Below are 8,500 nucleotides of genomic sequence, written 5' to 3'. Positions count from 1 at the left end.
CCGCTGGGCTATCGCTCCAGCCCCGCATTTGAGTCTTTTTTAATTAAAAAAAAATTTTTTATTGAATCGCTGTGGGATAGACCCTTACAAAGGTGCTCCAGGATGGGTTTCAGTCCTACAGTGCTCGAACCCCCGTCCCTCCGCCAGGACACATTTCTAACCACCAGTGTTCCCAGGTTCTCTCTCTCTGTCTCTCTCTGTCTCTCTCTGTCTCTGTCTCTCTGTATCTCTCTCTGTCTCTGTGTGTCTCCCTCCTTCCTTCCCTCTCTCTCTGTCTCTCTGTCTCTCTGTGTCTCCCTGTCTCTCTCTCTCTTTCTCTGCCTCTCTCTCCCTCCCTGCTTCCCTCTCTGTCTCTCTCTCTCTGTTTGTCGCTGTCTCTGTCTCTCTCTCGTCTCTGCACTCCCGTCTCTGCTCACTCCTGGCCCTGTGCAGCCCGGCCACTCACTGACAGCTCAGGGCTGACTCCCGGCTCTGTGCTCAGGGCTGACTCCCAGCTCTGTGCTCAGGGCTGACTCCCGGCTCTGTGCTCAGGGTTGACTCCCATTTCTGAGCTCAGGGCTGACTCCTGGCTCTGAGCTCACAGCTGACTCCCAGCTCTGTGCTCAGGGCTGACTTCCAGCTCTGTGCTCAGGGCTGACTCCCAGCTCTGTGCTCAGCCTTGTGGGCTGCAAAGGAACTTTGTCTTGTACCGGAGAGTGCCAATGCTGGGACTGAACCCCCGAGACTTCTCCCCTCAGCTGCGTTCAACCTGCCCCCAAGGGCCCAGAGCTGGGCCCACTTCCGGCTGCCCTGGGCATGTCCCTGCAGGTCTTTAAGCCTCTCACACCCAAGGGTGCTTCATTGCAGCTTCTCTCTTCTTTGCAAGCTCTGGGCTGCAACTTTTCCCTCTGCTCCCTCCCCGGAGAAGGAAGAGACTCTGTGTGTGTGTGTGTGTGTGTGTGTGTGTGTGTGTGTGTGTGTCCGGATCCTTCGTTCCTTCCTCCTCCGCCCCACACCCACGCCAGCCCTCCTCCCCGACAGAGAGTCAGAGAGAGGCCCCAGCTGCAAGCCCAAGCGGACCTTGCTCCCTGCCGCCCCGCCGGCCGCCGAGAGAGAACGGATTGTGACATCTCATTAACACTAAGCTTGGCCGTACGTGTGTGTGTGTGTGTGTGTGTCGTGGACTTAAAAAATCAATAAATAAAGGGGCTGGAGTGATAGCACGGCAGGAAGGGCGTTTGCCTGGCACACAGCCGATCCGGGTTCGATTCTCAGCATCCCCTGGGGTCCCCCGAGCACCGCCAGGAGTCATTCCTGAGTACAGAGCCAGGAGGGACCCCTGAGCATCGCAGGGTGGAACCCAAAAAGAAAGAGAGAAAGAGAGAGAAAGAAGAAATAAAGAAAGAAAAAAAGAAAGAAAGAGAGAAAGAAAGAAAGAAAGAAAGAAGGGAAAGAAGGGAAAGAAAGAAAGAAAGAAAGAAAAGAAAGAAAGAGACGAAGGAAGGAAGGAAGGAAGGAAGGAAGGAAGGAAGGAAGGAAGGAAGGAAGAGAGGGGGGCTGGAGTGATAGCACAGCGGGTAGGGCATTTGCCTTGCATGCAGCCCACCCGGGTTCAATCCCCGGCATCCTCTAGGGTCCCCTGAGCACTGCCACGAGTGATTCCTGAGTGCAGAGCCAGGAGGAACCCCTGAGCATCACTGGGTATGACCCAAAAAGAAAGAAAAAAAGAAAGAGAGAGAGAGAAAGAAAGAAAGAAAGAAAGAGAGAGAGAAAGAGAGAAAGAAAGAAAAAGAAGAAAGAAAGAGAGAACAAAAATGAATAAAGAAAGAAGGAAAGAAAAAGAGAGAAAGAAAGATAAAAGAGAGAGAAAGAAAGAAGAAAGAAAACAAGAAAGAGAGAGAAAGAAGAAAGAAAGAAAGAAAGAAAGAAAGAAAGAAAGAAAGAAAACAAGAAAGAAAGAAAACAAGAAAGATAGAGAAAGAAGAAAGAAAGAAAGAAAGAAAGAAAGAAAGAAAGAAAACAAGAAAGAAAGAAAACAAGAAAGATAGAGAAAGAAGAAAGAAAGAAAGAAAGAAAGGAAGGAAGGAAGGAAGGAAGAAAGAGACAGGGGCTGGAGTGATAGCACAGAGGGGAGGCCGTTGGCCTTGCACGCAGCCCACCCGGGTTTGATCCCTGGCATCCCCTAGGGTCCCCCGAGCACCGCCAGGAGAGATTCCTGAGTGCAGAGCCAGGAGGAACCCCTGAGCATCGCCGGGTGGGACCCACCCCCCAAAAAAGCAAAAATAAATGAATGAATAAATAAATTGCCGAGGAAGGAGGCATGTTTGGAAAGTGTTACTCACACATGCTCCTGGGCCTCAAATACGCAAGATGCTGGGTGTTTGCTTTGGGTGCTGGGTGTTTGCTTTGGGGGACGGCTTTGGGGCACGCATTGGGGTCTGCGCCCGGCTGCTCTCTGCCAACCTCAGGGCGCTAGTTTGCCTCAGTTCCCAGGCAGATGTCTGAGCCGAGCTGGACACGCATCGGCCGATTTGTACCCATGCCGGGGACCCCGGTCTCCTGTCTGCCTTTGTGTGTGTTTACACAGCGTGAAACCCCCCCGGAGGGGTGACGACGGACTTGTGTGCGATTCACACGGCCGCCGGTCCCAGTCACAGGCGTCCAGGATAGAATCCGTGTGTTGTTGTTCCTTTTCTCGAATGTGTTGGTAGTCGGACGGGCCGTTCTGCATCGAGGCACAGAGAAAACTGAGAGGCTGCGTGCAGGGGAGGGGCTGGAGGGAGGAAGGACCAGGTGAGGTGAGGTCACAGACAGCCAGGTGACATGGGTCTCTGAGAGGTGACTGAGCTGTCCAGTGGAACACACGGGGACGGGGCGGGAGACACAGGCGCGTGATGAGAGACGCAACAGCAGGTGACACAGGTGTGCAGAAAGACACACAGGTGTTCATCAGGAGACACAAGTATCAGGTGACACAGGTGTTCACCACGTGATGCAGGTGCATAGCAGGTGACACAAGTATGAGGCAGGAGAGACAATTGTGCAGCGAGAGACGCCAATGTCCATCAGGTGACACAGCAGTTCAGCTTGGGACACACTGGTACGGCGGGACACGCGGGTCTGTGTGTGGTGAGAGACACCAAAGCAGGTGACCCAGGTGTGTCACTGGTGACCCCAGGTGTGTACCAGGAGATGCGGTGTCCACCAGGTGACATAGGTGAGCTGAAAGACACACAGGCGTTGATCAGGAGACACACAGGTGACTGACAGGGGACATGGGTACCCACCAGGTGACACAGGTGAGCAGAAAGAGGCACAGGTGTTTATCAGGAGATGCAAATGAGTAGCAGGTGACAAACTGCCCACTAGATGACATAGGTGACTGTCCAATTAGATGGCACAGGTGTCCACCAGGTGACCCAGGTGTGTAGCAGGTGACCCAGGGGTGTAGCAAGAGATACAGGTGTCCACCGGGTGACACAGCTGAGCAGAAAGAGACCCAGGTGTGTAGCAGGTGGTGGAGGTGTTCCCCTAGGTGACACAGCTCTGCAGCACAAGACACAGGTGTTGATCAGGAGACAGAGGTGACTGACAGGGGACACGGGTGCCCACCAGGTGACACAGGTGTACAAGAGGAGACACAGGTGCTCACCGGTTGACACAGGTGACCAGAAAGAGGCACAGGTGTTCATCAGGACACATAGGTGAGTAGCAGATGACAAACTGTCCACTAGATGACACAGGTGTCTACCAGGTGACCCAGGAGTGCAGCAGGTGACCCAGCTGTGTAGTAAGAGATACTGGTGTCCACCATGTGACAAGGGTGAGCAGAAAGACACACAGGTGTTAATTAGGAGAGCCAGGTGGGTGTTTTCAGGTGATGTAGGTGTCTCCTAGGTGACACAGCTCTGCAGCACAAGACACAGGTGTTGATCAGGAGACACACAGGTGACTGACAGGGGACACGGGTGCCCACCAGGTGACATAGGTGAGCAGAAAGAGACACAGGTGTTCAAGTGAGTAGCAGGTGACAAACTGCCCACTAGATAACACAGGTGACTGTCCAATTAGATGGCACATGTGTCCACCAGGTGGCCCATGTGTGTTGCAGGTGACCCAGGGGTGTAGCAAGAGATACAGGTGTCCACCAGGTGACACAGCTCTGCAGCACAAGACACAGGTGTTGATCAGGAGACAGAGGTGACTGACAGGGGACACGGGTGCCCACCAGGTGACACAGGTGTGCAAGAGGAGACACAGGTGCTCACCGGTTGACACAGGTGACCAGAAAGAGGCACAGGTGTTCATCAGGACACACAGGTGAGTAGCAGATGACAAACTGTCCACTAGATGACACAGGTGTCTACCAGGTGACCCAGGAGTGCAGCAGGTGACCCAGCTGTGTAGTAAGAGATACTGGTGTCCACCACATGACAAGGGTGAGCAGAAAGACACACAGGTGTTCATTAGGAGAGCCAGGTGGGTGTTTTCAGGTGGTGTAGGTGTCTCCTAGGTGACACAGCTCTGCAGCACAAGACACAGGTGCTGATCAGGAGACACACAGGTGACTGACAGGGGACACAGGTGCCCACCAGGTGACATAGGTGAGCAGAAAGAGGCACAGGTGTTCATCACGAGACGCAAGTCAGTAGCAGGTGACAAACTGCCAATTAGATGGCACATGTGTCCACCAGGTGGCCCAGATGTGTAGCAGGTGACCTGGGGGTGTAACAGGAGGAAATACAGGTGTCCACCAGGTGACACAGCTGAGCAGAAAGAGACCCAGGTGTATAGCAGGTGGTGGAGGTATTTCTCTAGGTGACACAGCTCTGTAGCACAAGACATAGGTGTTGGCCAGGAGACACGGGTGACTGACAGGAGACACAGGTGCCCACCAGGTGACACAGGTGACCAGAAAGAGGCACAGGTGTTCATCAGGAGACAGAGGTGAGTAACAGGTGACTAACTGTCCACCAGGTGACACAGGTGTCTACCAGGTGACACAGGATTGTAGCAGGTGACCCAGCATGCTGTGATTTCAACTTCCCGGGAGAATATCGACCATCTCTACCATGTTATTCATCAACTGTAATTTTGGGGGGGAGGGTCGTTGGGAGGGGACGCCCTCTGGGGTTCAGGGATAACTCCTAGATTTGTGATCACAGGTCACTCCTGGTGGACTCGGGGACCATACGGAGTACCGGGGATTAAACCTGGGCCAGCCACGAGCAAGGGAAGTGCCCTACTTGGTGTGCAATCACTCTGGTCTAGCCATGACTTTTTTTTTTAATTTTTGGGTCACGCCCGGCGATGCACAGGGGTTCCTCCTGGCTCTGCACTCAGGAATCACTCCTGGCGGTGCTCAGGGGACCCTATGGGATGCTGGGAATCGAACCCGGGTTGGCCGCGTGCCAGGCAAACGCCCTTCCCGCTGTGCTATTGCTCCAGCCCCAAGCCATGACTTTCTAATCCAAGAATGGAATGACCCATAATCACCTCTCATGCTAGCCTGAGCTGTGAGAATATTCTTGGGACTCCTACATGAATTGCTTTTTCTCATACGTAAGTAGCAAAACAGAGAGAACCAGGGGGAAAAAAATTGAGCAATAGCACAGCAGGTAGGGCGTTTGCCTTGCACACGGCCGACCCGGGTTCGATTCCCAGCATCCCATAGGGTTCCCCGAGCACCACCAGGAGTAATTCCCGAGTGTCTGCGCCAGGAGTAACCCCTGTGCATCGCCGGGTGTGACTCAAAAAAATAAATAAAACCATTGAGAATCATTCCACAGAGTCCATTCACGGTTGACAAAAACTTGACCTGCGTCTTTCTCCCAGGACCTGTAGGGGAGAGGGAGGGTGTATCCTTCTAAAATATCTACACAATGACCGAGACTAAGTTCAAGTGGTTCCTTGTGTCTCCCTCCATCCATTTAATAGATATTGATCACACAGATTGTGCCAAGTATCGAACTGTCCCATCTGAATATTCATGGACCTAAACGCTTGACCTCAGAAAGTCGTTACGGCCGGATGAAGGAAGGCGTGTCCCGACGGGTGGGTGAGTGAGTAATTGGGCGTGTGGTGGACGGTTAAATGGAAAGACGGGAGCATTGGAGGATGGAGGGGGCTTGAATGAAAGGATGGTTAGATGAACGGATGGAAAGATGGATAGATAGATTGGTGGGTTGTAGCCAGGTAGCACTGTCCTCCCGTGGTTCATCGATCGGCTCGAGCGGGCACGTCCCCATGGTGAGACTTGTGGTGACTGTGTTTGGCATCTTGGAGACGCCATGGGGAGCTTGCCAGGCTCTGCGGTGTGGGCGGGATCCTCTTGGGAGCTTCCCGGGTGGAGGAATCGAACCCGGGTCGGCTGAATGCAAGGCAATTGCCCTCCCTGCTGTGCTCTCGCTCCAAGCCATAGATGAATGGATGAAAACACGGAGAATAGGAACAATCATGTCAAAGATGCATGAATGAACTGATGGATTTGTAGATGGTTTATCCGTGGATAATTGATAACTGTGATCCATGCTTATCCAGGGATAAGTTGGTTGATGGATCAATAAGTAACTGGGCGCATAGATAGATGCACCCAATTAATTAGCAGACGGTTCACGATCACGATCATCCTGTTGTTCGTCGATTGCCTCGAGCAGGGACCGATAACGTCTCCTTCGTCCTAGCCCCGAGATTCTAAAAAGTGCCACATTCAAGGGTCTTTCAGGGTCAGGAGAATGAGACCCATCGTTGTTACTGGAATTTGGCATTTTGGGGACGCCACGGGGAGCTTGCCAGACTCTGCCGTGCGGGGTTAAATACTCGAATATTTAAATACTTGAATACCTGGGTGGGTGAGAGGGAAACTGTGGTGGGCGGATGGATGAAATGATATATTTATTAATCGGGTGGATAGATGGTGGATGACTGAGAAGTTGAGTCTAGGAGAGGATAGAGGGGTAGGAAGAGACTTCAGTGGATGAATGGGTGAAAAATAAATTAAAAAAAAAAGAGTTGGGAAGGTGGGGTGATAGCACCGCGGGGAGGGCGTTGGCCTGGCATGCAGCCGACCCGGGTTCGAGTCCCAGCATCCCCTAGGGTACCCCCGAGCACCGCCAGGAGGGATTCCTGAGTGCAGAGCCAGGAGGAACCCCTGAGCATCGCCAGTTGTGACTGGAAAAGTCAAATAATAATAATAATAGTAATAATTTTAATAATAATAATAATAAATACAGAGGTTTTATTAAAAGAAGTCTGCAAAGGGCTGGAGTGATAGCACAGCGGGAAGGGCATTTGCCTTGCACACGGCCGATCTGGGTTCGATTCCCTGCATCCCGTAGGGTCCCCCGAGCACCGCCAGGAGTCATTCCTGAGTGCAGAGCCGGGAGGGACCCCTGAGCATCGCCGGGTGGGACCCAAAAAAACAAAACAAAGCAAAAAAAGGGTTGGGTGTGTGTACAATGGAAGATGGATGAGTGGACAGATTCATAGACCCTCTCAAATGAATTTTTTATTGGATCAGTGCTCGGTGGTGTTCACTGCAGCCATGAGTAAGAGATGGACACAGCCCAAATGCTTAACAACAAAGGACAGATCAAGGAGTTGTGATCTAAAAAAATCGTGCCATTTGCAGCCGCGGGGACGAAATGCGATTGATGAGTGACGTCGCTCAGGGGGAAAGGGACAGACGGAATTATCTCTCATAGGTGAGACTTAGAGACACACAACCAGGGAGCAAACAAGGACCCCAGGCAGCCCAACGGGGGTGGGGGGGGGGGATTGAGTCACACAGCTGAGTGTCTGGAGTCTGGGGGGTGTTGAAAGGGAGGGCTACCGGGGTCTTTGAGTGAGGGAGGTGGGCACCGCGGTGGTGGGTGTGGCTTTGGAATTACGTCCAGCGGAATCTGTCAGTAGTATAACTCACCGAGCCTCCATCAATAAAAATAGAATTTATTTTTGTTTTTTTTCTCTTCTTTTTTTTACTGAATCACTGTCAGATGCAGTTCCAAAGTGTTCATGTTTGAGTTTCAGTCATACAATGATGGAACCCCCACCCCTCCACCAGTGCCCATTCCCCACCGCCAATGTCCCCAGTATCCCCCCATCCCCCCATCCCCCTGCCTCCATGGCAGACAATCTCCCCCAGACTCTCTCTCTCCTTAGGGGCATCATGGTTTGCAATACAGATACTGAGATCAATACAGATCAATACAGATCCAATACCGATCACGTTGGATCCTTGACCTACTCTCAGCACACACCTCCCGTCCCGAGCGACCCCTCCATCCCTCCCTGACTCAGTGACCCCTTCTCCATTCCAGCTGCCTTCTCCCCCAGCTCATGAGGCAGCTGCCAACCGTGGGGCAATCTTCCTGGCCCTTGTGTCTACTGTCCTTGGGTGTCCGTCTCATGTTATGTCATTTTATACTCCACCAATGAGTGCAGTTCCTTCTCTGTCTATCCCTCTCTTTCTGACTCAGTTCACTCAGCATGAGACTCTCCATGACCATCCACTTAGAAGCAA

The sequence above is a fragment of the Sorex fumeus genome, unplaced genomic scaffold, assembly GCF_029834395.1.
Source record: "Sorex fumeus unplaced genomic scaffold, SorFum_2.1 ptg000181l, whole genome shotgun sequence".
Lineage (NCBI taxonomy): Eukaryota > Metazoa > Chordata > Mammalia > Eulipotyphla > Soricidae > Sorex > Sorex fumeus.
This window is presented reverse-complemented; position numbering follows the sequence as displayed.